The sequence below is a fragment of the Rhinopithecus roxellana genome, chromosome 12, assembly GCF_007565055.1.
Source record: "Rhinopithecus roxellana isolate Shanxi Qingling chromosome 12, ASM756505v1, whole genome shotgun sequence".
NCBI lineage: Eukaryota > Metazoa > Chordata > Mammalia > Primates > Cercopithecidae > Rhinopithecus > Rhinopithecus roxellana.
In genome coordinates, this window is record NC_044560.1 from 58666350 (window position 1) to 58680371 (window position 14022).

Sequence of the window (14022 nt, forward strand, 5' to 3'; positions counted from 1 at the left end):
CTATCAGGCTTAGTGCCTTTAATTATATAATTTTTCATTATGCATGCATGGGTTTACACCATACAGGTTACATGTGGCAAGCTTTTACCCTGGCCTGACTTTCCAGCCAGCCAACATGTCTCTCTGTTCCTTCTCTCTCCCCATATACCTTGTCTTTCCTTTTCTCCTACTCTTCTTTCATTCAACTGCTGCCAAATATCTCCCAAATGCAGAAGGACTACAAACTAATTTTACTATTAGCTTAAGTGAAGCAAATAAGATGTAAATCCTCTGCCAAAGAAGTCAAAGAGTGCATTCCAAAGTCCCACTTTTATAAGCAATTTTTAAATAATCTACTATGTGGTGTGATTCATGACACTGTTCTTCTTCCATTAACTGAGAGTTAATTATGTGACCTCTTCTTTTTACCACCCGAGATTCTAGAATTAAATTCAGCATGCTAAGAGTTCCTGTTACTTTCTGCTGTGGTGAACAGCCACTATTCTTATACTGAAATACACAGAAAGTCATCTCAGTTCATTAGCACCCCCACCCAATCCCACCAGCAGTTTGCTTGATGCTTGTATATGACCTTTGAGAGTTCCCATGGCACAGGCAACTTTCTCGATCACTAAGTCCATATGTCAGTACAAAATTTCATAGAAACCACAGGTGAAAAGATGGTGAAGTAGCTCTGAAAATAGTATTGTAAGGATCCAAATTGATATCCAGAGATAGAGCATCTCATAACCCAAAACTTGTGCCAGGAAATTCTTTTAGTCCATTTAACCTTTGCTGCCTCTCCAAGTCTCTCCCTCTCATTGAGATGTATCTGCTTGGTTGTCTAGAGTTAACTTTCCTAGGCATTTGTTTTCACAAACCTTTAATTTGTATCTTTTTTTCCTCTTTTTCTCTTTCTCCTCTTCCTCCTCTTCCTTCTTTCTGTTTTCTTCTTTTATTCTTCTGATTTCCAATTATTTTAAAAATCCCATGCCTTTATTTGCTCCAAATGATATTTGCTAATGCTCTCAAATGAAGTCCAAAACTAAATTTAATTTTCTGATTGCCACTGGAGATGTTATGCACACAATGCTGCCAGAGTGTCCTTCCAACATGTAAATATGATCTTATTACTCTGCTGCACAAAATTCATCAACTGTCCTTATTAGGATCTCAAAGTTAAATCAAGCTTCTTTAGCAAGGTCTTCATGTATTCATCTGATCAAATGAATGTATTTTTACTGAGAGATTATTATGCATGATTCTAACACATAGAAATATAATATTAAACAAAATGTCATGCTTGTTTTGGCAGCACATAAACTTAACTGGAATGATACAGAGAAGATTAGCATGGTCCCTGCACGTGGATGATATACAAATTCATGAAGCGTTCCATTAAAACAAAATGCCTTATATCCTATGGAGTTTACATTCTAGTACTGGGAGGGGTGGGGGGAGAGAGAGAGAAAGAGAGAGAGTGAAATGTAATTTTTGGTATAAAATATGAAGAAAATAAAAAAGTTATAAGGGAGAAGAGTGACTAAAGGAGGGACCTCTTTAGCTAGGATGGTTAGGGAAGGCCTCTCTGAGGCAGTGACATTTGACCTGAGATCTGAATAACAAGAATAATAAACTCTTAAGATTAAATTGTTACTTACCTGTGAAATTCAGTTATATAAATGAATTTTTCCCTTACAATATGAATTTTACTTTGTAAGAAGTATTTTGAATAGCAATCTAACTTTGTCTATTTTTATATACTGCTTCCTTGCAGACTAAATCTTTGTATTTGTGTGTGTCCTGTAAGTTAATAGAATTTTACAGTCCAAGAGAGCAAACTCCCTTCCAGTTAGTCCTACTACTACTCAAAATATGGGTCTTATCGGGCTTGTAACTCCTAAGTATTGTGAGACCTTGGACAAATGGGTTTCCTTTTCAGGCAGAAAATGAAAACAGCTACTATCTAAGATCCCTTCCAAGTCTGAAATATCTAAAATGGCATGATTCCACTTTGAGTCATATGTTTATGATCTACAAAAAACTAGCACCTAAATTGACAAAAATCTGTTCATCTATGAGACAATGTTTTAATGGAATAGAAGGTAATTAATAGTGATTGATGAATTTACTAAGTTTTAAAAATTAATTTGTCACTTAACATCTCCTAGATCTATTATGTATGCTAAGAGGTTTAATTCTTCAATGTTAGTGTTTTGGCTCCTTTTAAATTCCGATGGCCGTAGTTTTAGAAAACCTAATGAATGGCCTTATTTTTTCAGTTGCAAAAAAGATAAACAAAAGGAAAATTGGACAATAATAGGTAACACTGATTGAGGTCTTATTATGAACGATGCTCGGTTCTAAGTCTCCATATGTGAAAATTAACTTACTCCTCACAACACTGATAGGTCATTATACTTTTTTCACAGATCAAGACATCAAAGGTGATTACTTTAATAATTCAAAACTATTCAATGGTAAATCTGGAATCTGATCACTAGCAGTCTGATATTAGGGGCTGTATTTTAATTACTGCGTTATACTCTACTCTTAAGCACTATACTGAAGACCCTATTTAGGTGAAGGCAAATTTGCACTTAACGATAGGGCTATGAGAGACAGAGAAATTACACAAGTTCTTGCAGTTTTTTAAAGATAAATTTATCTCTCCACCAAAAGAAATAGCAATCACTACTAAACAAAAATATTATATAATGCCCTTTGCTAAGTCATAATATACAGGTAAGAGGAAGAGTGGAAGTGAAATTCACATACTCCTTTAGACCTTTGTGCAGGCAAGGCATCAAGACCACAACTAAAACTGAGAAGCAAGTACATGCTAATACCAGTAATTAACTTCTTGAACTAGCATGAGTTACATCTATCATCAATATGAATTGCATTTCTTCCCCATTTACCACCTATCTTAGGTTATATCTAATCATAGACATAACTCAAACTAATTCATAAGGTGTATCTCATAAGTTATACCTATGGTCAGTTTCAGGTTTCTTGATTATAACTTAATAGAGATATGATAACTAGCCTCCTGCCAAATAGCAGTGAAATATGACTGCAGGTACCATATTACACACATGTCCAATAAGCATTATGTAAAATTAGGCTGGTGGGCATGTATGTATAAGAAATAGATGAGCCAGGCGCGGTGGCTCACGCCTGTAATCCCAGTACTTTGGGAGGACGAGGTGGGTGGATCGCCTGAGGTCGGGAGTTCAAGACCAGCCTGACCAACATGAAGAAGCCCTGTCTCTACTAAAAATACAAAATTAGCCATGCATGGTGGCGCATGCCTGTAATCTCAGCTACTCGGGAGGCTGAGGCAGGAGAATCGCTTGAATCCAGGAGGCAGAGATTGTGGTGAGCCGAGATCGCGCCATTGCACTCCAGCTGGGCAAAAAGAGCGAAACTCTGTCTCAAAAAAAAAAAAAAAGAAAGAAAGAAATAGATGCAAACTAAACACATGGTTTGTTTGTTTGTTTTGCATGTACATAAAATAAAAGAGATCCACAGAAATAAGTCAACATGTTGCTGGTTCTAGGGACTACTTTTTTCTTTCTTTCTTTTTTTTTAAACAAGGAAAGAAGTTTCTGTCCATTTGGCTGAAAAGAGGAATCACGTTGGGTCCACTATCGTAACTCACCAGAAGACCCAATAGGCACTGTGATGCAAACTATTATTGTTCAGTGAATGGACTCTGATGGGGGATTCTTAGAGGAGGGATTGCCACCATCACTCTGGCTATTACTGACCAGTGTCCTAGACCTAACAGACAAAGCCTCAGAAGGAACATGATACTGCCTAAGTCTTGATTGTGAGAGGATACCTGATGTTTCTAGGGTTTTTCACAGTTGTGCAGTCCACTGCCAGGGATGGGTTTAGCCCATGCAGCTATAAAGGTATATTTACATCCTGCTCAAGTCAATTTCATATATAACCTTTACCATGTGCAAAGCATTTGGAATGAGGCACTAGCAGAGGATACGAATGAATAAAATACAGTCTCTGCACTCAAAAATTTGCTTTTTAACAAAATATGTAGCTATAATACAAGACAAAGTGAAATTCATTCTAATGATATTCTTGGAGAGGAGCTATAGGCGGACAGAACTTTGAGTTACTTAAAATTTACTATATCACATGGAATTGGGATGGATCACTCAGTTGCAAGCAAAGACAACATCTCTAGCTAAAGTGAGCAGAGAATAGTTTTAAGAGAAGGGTATTGGGTATCTTACAAAACCTCTAGAAGGGCCAGGTATGGAAGCTTTGCAGACAAAAGCAGTGTCCAAAACCACATACAGCAGAGCTGGTCTGATGAAGACACAACTGCAGCAAGAGCTGGACACAAAGTCCACAATGTGTATTTCCAACTCATGGGCAACAGGCACACATTCGGTCCCCAGAGGCACTTTCTACTGCCTCAGAAAACTCGATGCTGCTGCTGCCATTCTCACCAGAACAGAGTCCATGCGTCCTTCCTTTTCCATGTTATCAGGATCCAGCTTTGAACATGGAGTGGCTATCCCTCATTGTCGAGGTCTGGGTCACGTGCCCACTCCTTAGCTTCCAGGGTCTAGGCAAACAATTATGATGTTTTCAGCTTCTCTAGTAGGAGCCAGCTCTTTACAATGTAATGGAGGGTGGGGGACTCACAAACATATGAAGAGTGTTCAAATGCTGGAAGACCAAAATTCATTGCAGCCATCAATTCCATGAAGGAAGCCACACCGAACGCTCAGCTTAAAGGCAGGAGATCTGTAGTCAGCCCATTTTGGCTTTCATGTCTTCTTTCCTTTGTTCAGTGAGATAATGCTTTTTATCTCTCATTACCATCCTGTATTTCTTTTTGTCTTAGAGCATTTTACAGTTTCCTTGTTGAGATAATCTGAGTTGGGACTCCTAAGATTTATTTAATCATGGTATTTTCATTTGTGCCTAGGATTATAAACAAGGCAATATTGAAGGGCCAACTGGTTATTTAAGGGAAAAAATGATAATTCTTTGAAATTAGAAGATGATGTAGAAGAAAAACAGATATTACGGCATATATTTTCAAAGAGACAATTGGTGATAATTCATAGAAGTGGATCATTCATCTCACAACCAAGTAAGTTGGATACTACAGAAGTAGAGGTGACACCATCAGCTATTTGTTTCCAGACAATAAGCAACATGTAATACAATAAATTTAATGATGCAGAATGATTTTAGCAATGGAAAAATGCAATAAAGAGGAAAACCTCACCCAAGCATTTAACAGGATAATATGGAACAGGTCTCTCTAAGAGGCTCTGATTCACTAATAGACACTCCCTTGATATCCTCTGATTATTAAGTGAAAAACTTTTACTAACTAAAAAGAACTTTAAATCAAATAATCACATAGCACAAATGGCCCTACAGAAGATTTAAGTCATTCCCTCTGAATTTCAGGCTCATTTATACAAATGTCTACTAGAAGTTCTACTTAGACACCCTTAAGTACATCCCCCTAACTGAACTCATTATCTTCTTGCCAATTCCCTTTCTAGAATTTCCTATTTAGTGAATGATGCCCCAGTACACCCAGGCAACCAACCAGGTACTAGAAAGTTGCCAGCAAGTCTTCCCTTGCCTAACGTCCTCCATCTAATCTATCTCAAAATTCCTCAAATTTTATGTTCTAAATATGTTCACAGTCTCTGCTTCTCTTTGTGCTTATCACCACATCAACGTATCCTGGCTGAACATCTTGCACAGGAATTATGGCCATGTGCTCACACCTGCCTTTCCAGTGGGCCTGGTGTCCAGAGAACCACCCCTGCATGGCAGTCAGAAAGCTGCTGAAACACAGTGCTCTTCCTAGTTCCTCCTTGGGGGGATTTTTTTTTTTTTTTTTTTTTTTTTTTTGATTCATATGAGTCTGGTTTCAAATTCTGACTTTTCCACTTATTAGTGAGATGGTCTTGGGCAAGTTACTCAACCTCTAAGCCTCAGCATCTACATTTTAAAAAATGAAAAATAATGTTTTTTAAAATGGAGATTAGTCTGAGGATTAAATGAGAAAATGTGTTGAAAATTCCTAGCACAGTAGCCAGCATAAAGTAAATCCTTCAGTGAAATTTTTCATAATCACTATAAGGAATTAAAGTCTTTTTGATGTGGATTCCCAATCAGAGGAGAATTCTAATACAAAGCAGATTTCTTTTCTAAACTAAAGAAGCAGAAAGGACCATGGATAAAGAGTTATTTGCATGCCATAAGGAGCACCATGTAACATATGACACCCTTGGAATCTCCTAAGGGAAAAGGCGAAAAGGAGGTTGTTTACTTCTCAGTGGGAATAGTGTTCGAATGCAAAATAGAATTCCACTGAGACGCATGAGAAGTGACAGAAGCAACAGCTGCTGTGCCATTAAATGTTTTACAGGTATTTATTCATTTATGTATTCATCAAACATTTATTAAGCACCTACCATGTGCTCTATGCTTCTTGCTGGAAATACCAACAACAGAATTCAAAATACGCTCTTAGAAAAATTCACAGAGAAAGCCATAATTTCACGTGCTTTATATGATAATACACATACACCCCACATCCTTTGAGATCTATAAGACAAACATAGAGAAGGGAAGGAATTGAGAGGAGTGACCAGAGTAGGAGGAAAAGGAAGGGGGAAGGAAGGTCACTGGACTCAAAGAGCAGCACCTTGACAAACTCAGATATCGGAGTTCTGGTTGACAAGTGGGTGATGAGTCCAAGGTGAGTCTTTTGCTGTCACTGAAACATGCATCTGGTTGTGGCAGGCCCTTAATTTGCAGTGGAACACCAACCTGAGGCAATAACAAGTTTAGTACTATTGTCTCTGGAGCCCAGGTTCATCTGAGTACCTCTAGATCATGCATCTCTCCAATATCCAAGCTTAGTTCATTCAAAAGACCAATATCTCTGTAGCTCCTTTACCACTAAGACACACGAGAGGGATTAAATCAGCCTTTCTTCAGGCCCTCTCGGTGTGTCTACTTCTACCTGACCAAACTCTCATTTCTGGTATCTCTCTCTCTGTCCCTCTCTCCCTCTCCCTCTCCCTCTCTCTCTCTCTATTTCTATCTCAATGTATCTCTGCCTTTCTCTCTCTCCCCTTCCCCTACCCTCTCTTCTCCACACCACCCCTTCATATCTCCATTTAGTCACCCAATTCCCCTCATAAAATTTCCTCCAGTATCTTCTTGCCTCAGTTACCCATGGCATTCTCTTCAACCTGGTTATTGAGAGCCCCAGAGAAAGAAGAAGGAAATATGTCCCCCCAATTCCAATCTCACCCCCTTCTCAGTGCAAACTGCAGTTCCCCTAAATTCTTTACTAATACTGAAGTCACATTACCTGAATTTTAATTCCAGACCTACCTTTACCTGTAAAACCTTCAGAAAGCTATTTAACCTCTGTGCCTCAGTTTCTTCATCTGTAAAATGGGGATAATCACAGTATCTTCTAATGCTGTTTAACGATTAAATGAATTAATACATATAAAGTCTTAGAATACCTGTTATATATTGAGTGGTAAGTATTATTATCTCCTATGAAGTAAGAACACTTTAAAAATATTATATTCATTAACATTTCTCAGGAAAAAAATCCATATATTTGGAGGAAAGAACATTTTGCCAGTAGACACAGTGTTAGATTAACTGTTTAGGCTAATATCTCGCCCCATCCCCCTGCTAATACTGAGAAACACTTCACTGCTCCTGCCCAATGTGAGCCTCGCTGAGGTATAAGGCATGCCCACACCTTGGGATTCTCCCTGCTGTCAAGGCAGAAGGCACCGGCTTTGATGCTGCAGCTCACATTAAATCCTTTGTTCTCTCAGAGCTGATTCAAAAGGCCTTAAGATCACCCTGAGGGTTCATCGATCATACTAGTGTGTTTGGATTTTAATTTCAAGGCAGTGGGGATGCACCAAGATTCTTGAAGGAGGAAAATGGTGACCAAATTTCCATTTTAGAAAAAGAAATCTGGCAGAAATTTATGTAGCTGTATTGAATTGGAGGTAAGAGAAGCTGGAGGCAGGGAAATAATGCAGTGCGCTGGTAGGACAGGGTATAGCTCAGGGGTAAGCATCTGACTGCGCATAGGGCACAGTTGAAATAGTACAGGTGTGAGATGCTGAGGCCTAGCCTCAAGCATGGCAAAAAGAAAGATGGATTTCTTCTGAAGGAGACATGCTAAAATTTAGATATGTAACGGAAAGGTAGCAAGTTTTTAGCTTAGATAACTGGGTAGATGACAGTCCATTAATTGAGATGAAGTATAGAAAAATCTAGAGAGTGAATAATGAGCCCCCCTGGGCCATGCTGAGTATGGAGTATCTCTGCACAGAGCACAACACGCTGTTGGAAATATGGATCTGCCCCCTTGGGAGATAAAGACCTAAGAGACATCACCATGCAGGGAGAGCCTAGGCCACCAAAATGGATGAGGTTGCCCAAGAGCAACATATAAAGCAGAAAAGAAAAAGGACCAAGAACAAAATCCTAAAATCCAAGGAGAATGAAGATCAAGTGCAAGCAAGAGAGGGCATGGTCAAGGAGGCAATAGGAGGACCAGAAAGAGTGGCGTCACAGATGCTAAGAGATGAGGGGCATTGAAATTCATTCAACCCTTAGAGTAGTGACCAAAAGCAGCTACACTTACAGAACATCTACTATATGCTAGACACTACTATGGCTGCCAGAAATATACTTGCAAAACAAAGAGGAAGAGTCCCTGACCTCATGGAATTATATTCTGGGGGATACAGAAAAAGAACAGGTAGGTAATGATACATGCTCTGAGAAAAACCTAAAGCAGGTAAGAGGATAGAAAGTGATGGCAAAGAGATGGGCAAAGGGGGGTGCACTTCAGATAACAATGTTCAGGGATGGCTTTGCTAAGAAGTGACACACACAGATATCAGAATGAAGACAGAGGGAGCCATGCAAATGTCTGGAGAATCATGTTCTAGGGGCAAAGGCACCAACACATGCCAAGGCCGTGAGATAGACTGCCGTTTGCAGAACAGTAGTATGCCACTGTAGCTGTGGTGTGGAAGCAAAGGGGGATGTAACAGGAAATAAGGCAAGAGGCTTGGCCCCAGGCCAACCCATGCAGGGTCTCGCTGAGAGGTCAAGTGTGATGACTGAGAAGACGCTACTGGATTTAACAATTAACAAGGCATTGATGACCACCGCGAGAGCAATTCAGTCAAGTGTTGTGGAAGGAAGCCAAATAGACCGCAGGAGTTGAGAAGTGGATTGCACAAGAGAAAGAAGAGATGGCTAGTACAAATTCTCCTTCCAGATATGTGTCAATGATGGAAAGTAGAAAAGGCAGATGCTTGATTAGATTGCAGGGTTGAGAGAGGATAGGTAAACTACCGTACTAAGAGTGTGAGAATTGGATACATGTGGGAGCCTAGATAAGGTGGAGGAAAGAGACAAGAAGAAGTGGCCTGGAACCAGGAAAGGGGTTGGGAGAGTGGTGGCCCATGCCTACGACAGTTACAAAGACAGAAAGCCTGCAAGACAGCTAGAGAGGCTCTGCATCCAGTGAGGGTTAGCTCAGGACCCTGGGGAGCGGAAGGAGATGGGTCAGGCCAGAGAGGACACCAGAAGATAAATGGGAAAAGACAAGAGAGAAATAAGAGTCATTGAGGAAGCTGATGCCCACACACAAGTGTCAACCCCTAGTGAAAGGAAATTGGTGGTTAAGAAGAAAATCCACGCTGTACAATCTCTATGCATTTAACATTACGTATTCACAGCTAATTCAATTCATATACAAGTTGTCTATATCCAACTATTTCCTTTGTGTCTGAAGTTCTGGTAAAGCATCTGCCATGTATGCTTGACTGATGAATATTTAAAATGGAATGTATTTCAATTTCAGTTATCGGGGTGCTATAGAGTACTGACCAAGAACATTGTCTCTGGCACCAGACTGCTTGGGTTTGAACCCCTCCTCTGACAGTTACCAGCTCTGTGATCTTAAACAAGTTATTTTACCTCTATGCCTGATTTTTCTCAACCATAAAATGGAAATAATACTCATATGTACCCTCACAGAGTTATTATGAACATTTATAAATCACTTAGAACAGGGTCTGTAAATGAACACTATACAAATATTTACTAAAAAATAAAATTAGCAGTCAGGCAAGGTGGCTTATACCTGTAATCCTGGCATTTTGGGAGGCCGATCCAGTTGGATCACTTGAGCCTAGGAGTTCAAGACCAGCCTGGGCAACATGGCGAACCCTGTCTCTACAAAGAATATAAAAATTAGCCTGGTGTTGTGGCATGTGCCTGTAGTCCCAGCTGCTTAGGAGGCTGAGGTAGGAGGATCGCTTGAGCCTGGGGAGACAGAGGTTGCAGTGAGGTGAGACTACACCCCTGCACTCCAGCCTGGATGACAGAGAGAAACTCTTTCTCATTGCAAAAGTAAATAAATAAATAATATAAAATTAGCTTTTGAGCAACACTATGGCTAATCATTACACATAAATTAGCCTAATCCTCACTAAAAAAAAATAAAAATTAAAAATTAAAAAAAAAAAACTGTAAGATGGGCTATTGTTCTCATTTCACAAATGAGACAGGATAGCTAAGTGACTCCTGTCATCTGAAAGTCTGTGTCCTCCCAAAATCCATGTGTTGAAACCTGATCCCCATTAGGTTTTAAGAGATTAGGCTTTTAGAGTTGATTGAGTCATGGAGGTAAAGCCCTCATAAATGGGATTGGTACCCTTATAAAAGACCCCGGAGGACTGCCTTGCCCTTTCTACCATGTAGTGACACAGCAAGAAGGCACTATCTGTGAAGAACAAGCCCTCACCAGACACTGAATCTCATGGTACATTGATGTTGAACTTCCCAGCCTCCAGAACCATAAGAAAGAAATGTCTGTTGGTTATAAGCCACCCAATTTATGGTATTTTGTTATAGCAGCCTGAATGAACTATAAAAGTGACTTCCCCAAGATCACACAGCAAGGAAGAATAAGAACTGGGATTTGAACTCTGTTTACCCAACCCTAAAGCATGTGCTCCTTTCACTAAATTGCTGCAAAGGTTTTCCCTTGCAAAGGTTACATTTACGTGATAATTTCCAGGTATAGAACGTCATGTACGTACTTAATGGCATCCTTTTTTGAGTGGTTTATGTGGTGTGCTTTCATATACATCCCCGGCAATGGAATCCAAGTCATATCATACCACATCCACACATACATGCACACACACACACACACATACAAACATACACACTCCAAGCTGAACACTGAATCACACCCCAAGTTTTGAGGTTAAGTTTAAAGTATATTTATTTTGGTTTGGTTGTTTTAAACCTTTAATGACATTTGATACATTAACTTTCTGCCACCCTGAAGTATTTTAAAAATGTCAACTGAAATGATTGATTTGCACTCACCTTTTAGAAGGTTGCTCGAGCCCTACCACAAAATGTAGATGGCTTATTAAAGAAAAATGAGCCATTTCCTTTATCTGTCTTAGGGTTTCCCCCCATTAACAGCACAGGACATTTCCATTCCGGATCCCTTGCTGAGCTGCAGCCTGCAGCTGCAGTGTCGGGCTTCCTAAATTCCAGTCCAGACTGCTCTGTGATGATGTTATAACAGATCTGCAGCAAAATGAGAAAAAAATAAAATAAAAATGTCCACATGAACTCACCCCCAGAAACATCTGAGTATGTTTGCTGAGATTTCTATTTTTGGAAAGAATCATCTTATTGGAGATGCATGATCATATGATGCTCAAGATCACAGCATACATTCCAGAGCCTGGCTTGTGGATTCAATTCCCAGCCTTACCATCTATCAGCAGATGACCCTAGTCAACTTCTCATCTCAGTGCCCAATTTCTTCTCCTATAAAATTAAGGTGTTAGTGTCCACCTTTTAGTCTTTTTGTGAGGATTAATAGAGTTTACACATATAAAGCATTTGGAGCATGCCTGGCACATAACACTCAAAACACATAACCCATTGGTATCATTATGAAATGTTGTTCTTTCTACTTTCTTGGTTTTAGAAATATCCTTTACTTTTATATATAATATCACTAGTTCATGGTTGTTACAGAGGTTGATTTTGTTTTTTGGTATGTTTAGGTGTTGGTTGTTTTAATATTCCTAGTTGGTACAATTAAAAGGTTTAAACAATGTCACTAGCACATGGTGGTTGTTGATTCTTGTTCATTTTGTCAATTGTTGTTTTAATATACTTATTTGACAAAAGAAAAAGTTTGCAAACCTATGTCATCTTCAAATTATGTTTTAATGTTTACTAGCCTATGAATCCCTTAAATTTGGGCATCACTATTCATCCTTAGAAATTCTCTCAATAAAATAGCTGCACTACGAGTTCTTGTGCAGCCATGAATTGTATCCAATTTTAATCCATCCATTTTAATCCAACCACATGGGTTAAAGGAAAACAATACAGACAGGCTAGTGTAACTCCTGGAACACTTTCATCAACCTATCTAATTAAAGGCTGCAGCAGTTATTCAGGCAAGGCAGAAAGATCATGTTGGCTTAAGTAGTGAAACCAGGTTTATAATTTGAACATTTGAGGATGGAAGAAGGCAGTCTGTCCATTTGCTTTACACAATATCTCATGTAATTGGCCCAATATTTTTCTTTTAAATGTGAAATAACATCAATGTAGTCAAAATTTACTCTGCCTGCAAATATACAGAAAATCCGAAATTGAGTATAAAACTTCTTAAAATGTCAGACTTCTGCAAATACATTGTTAGACCATTATATCTGTTATTGTGGTAAGCTTGTTAAGCAGCATTTCTCAAAGTTCCTCAAAACAGTGTTCCATTACATAGCGCATTAGTTCCCAGGGCTGCATAACAAAGTACCACAAACTGAGTGGCTCAAACAACAGATATTTATTGGGTCACAGTTCTGGAGGCTAGAAGTCTAAGGTCAGTGTGTCATCATGGCCATGCTCCCTCTGAAGGGTCTGTTCAGTCCTCTCTGGCAGCTTCCAGGAGTTTCTCGGCCTGTGGAAGCATGACTCCAATGTCCATATGGCATTCTTCTGTGTGCATTTGTCTCTGTGTCCAAATATTCCCCTTCTCTAAGGATATCAGTCATCTGGATTAATGGTTCAGCCTACTTTGGTACAACCGTATCTGGACTAACTATATCTACGATGATCCTATTTTTATGATTCTTTCAAATATTTGAAAGAATTTTTATTTATTTATTTTTTTTAAGACGGAGTCTCGCTCTGTCGCCCAGGCTGGAGTGCAGTGGCCGGATCTCAGCTCACTGCAAGCTCCGCCTCTCGGGTTCACGCCATTCTCCTGCCTCAGCCTCCTGAGTAGCTGGGACTACAGGTGCCCGCAACCACGCCCAGCTAATTTTTTGTATTTTTTAGTGGAGACGGGGTTTCCTCTTGTTAGCCAGGATGGTCTTAATCTCCTGACCTTGTGATCCGCCCGTCTCGGCCTCCCAAAGTGCTGGGATTACAGGCGTGAGCCACCGCGCCCGGCCTGAAAGAATTTTTAAAGAATGTTTTCAAAAATTCGAAATAATAGAAAAAAGGATTCTAAGGCCAAAAAGTTTGCAAAACTTTGCCGATTCTATTCACTATCCACATCCAAAAGGCACATCAGCATCTTAAAAATATTGAGCCACTTACAATACAGATACTTAATACAATTAGAAAACCCAACGTTTCTCAAATTTGGGTGACCGAGGAATCTATTTCCATAAGTGACACCCATTTTCATCCCTCTAGTGTTCCATGAAATAACCCTTAGAAAATGCAACCAGATTTCAAACAGCCCAGTCGGAGAGCAGCCCAAGATTTAAACCCTGATCATTGTCTATAACAACAGTGAAAATAAAATTCCAGGCAAGCCAGCAAGCCTATGACAGCCCATAACCCTCTCACCTCTTCTTGCCTCTTTGAGAGGAGAGTGGGAGTGTTACAAAGTCCTGAATAGAAGCTCTTCACTGCAATTAT

At 39.5% G+C, this 14022-nt stretch overlaps 1 non-coding gene across 1 annotated transcript; it reads left to right on the forward strand.

Moving 5' to 3' along the window:
- The first annotated feature begins 1279 nt into the window (after positions 1-1279).
- LOC115892490 lies at positions 1280-1384 on the forward strand. The gene has a single exon (XR_004052369.1). It is a non-coding gene; the product is annotated as a U6 spliceosomal RNA (small nuclear RNA).
- The last annotated feature ends 12638 nt before the right edge of the window (positions 1385-14022 follow it).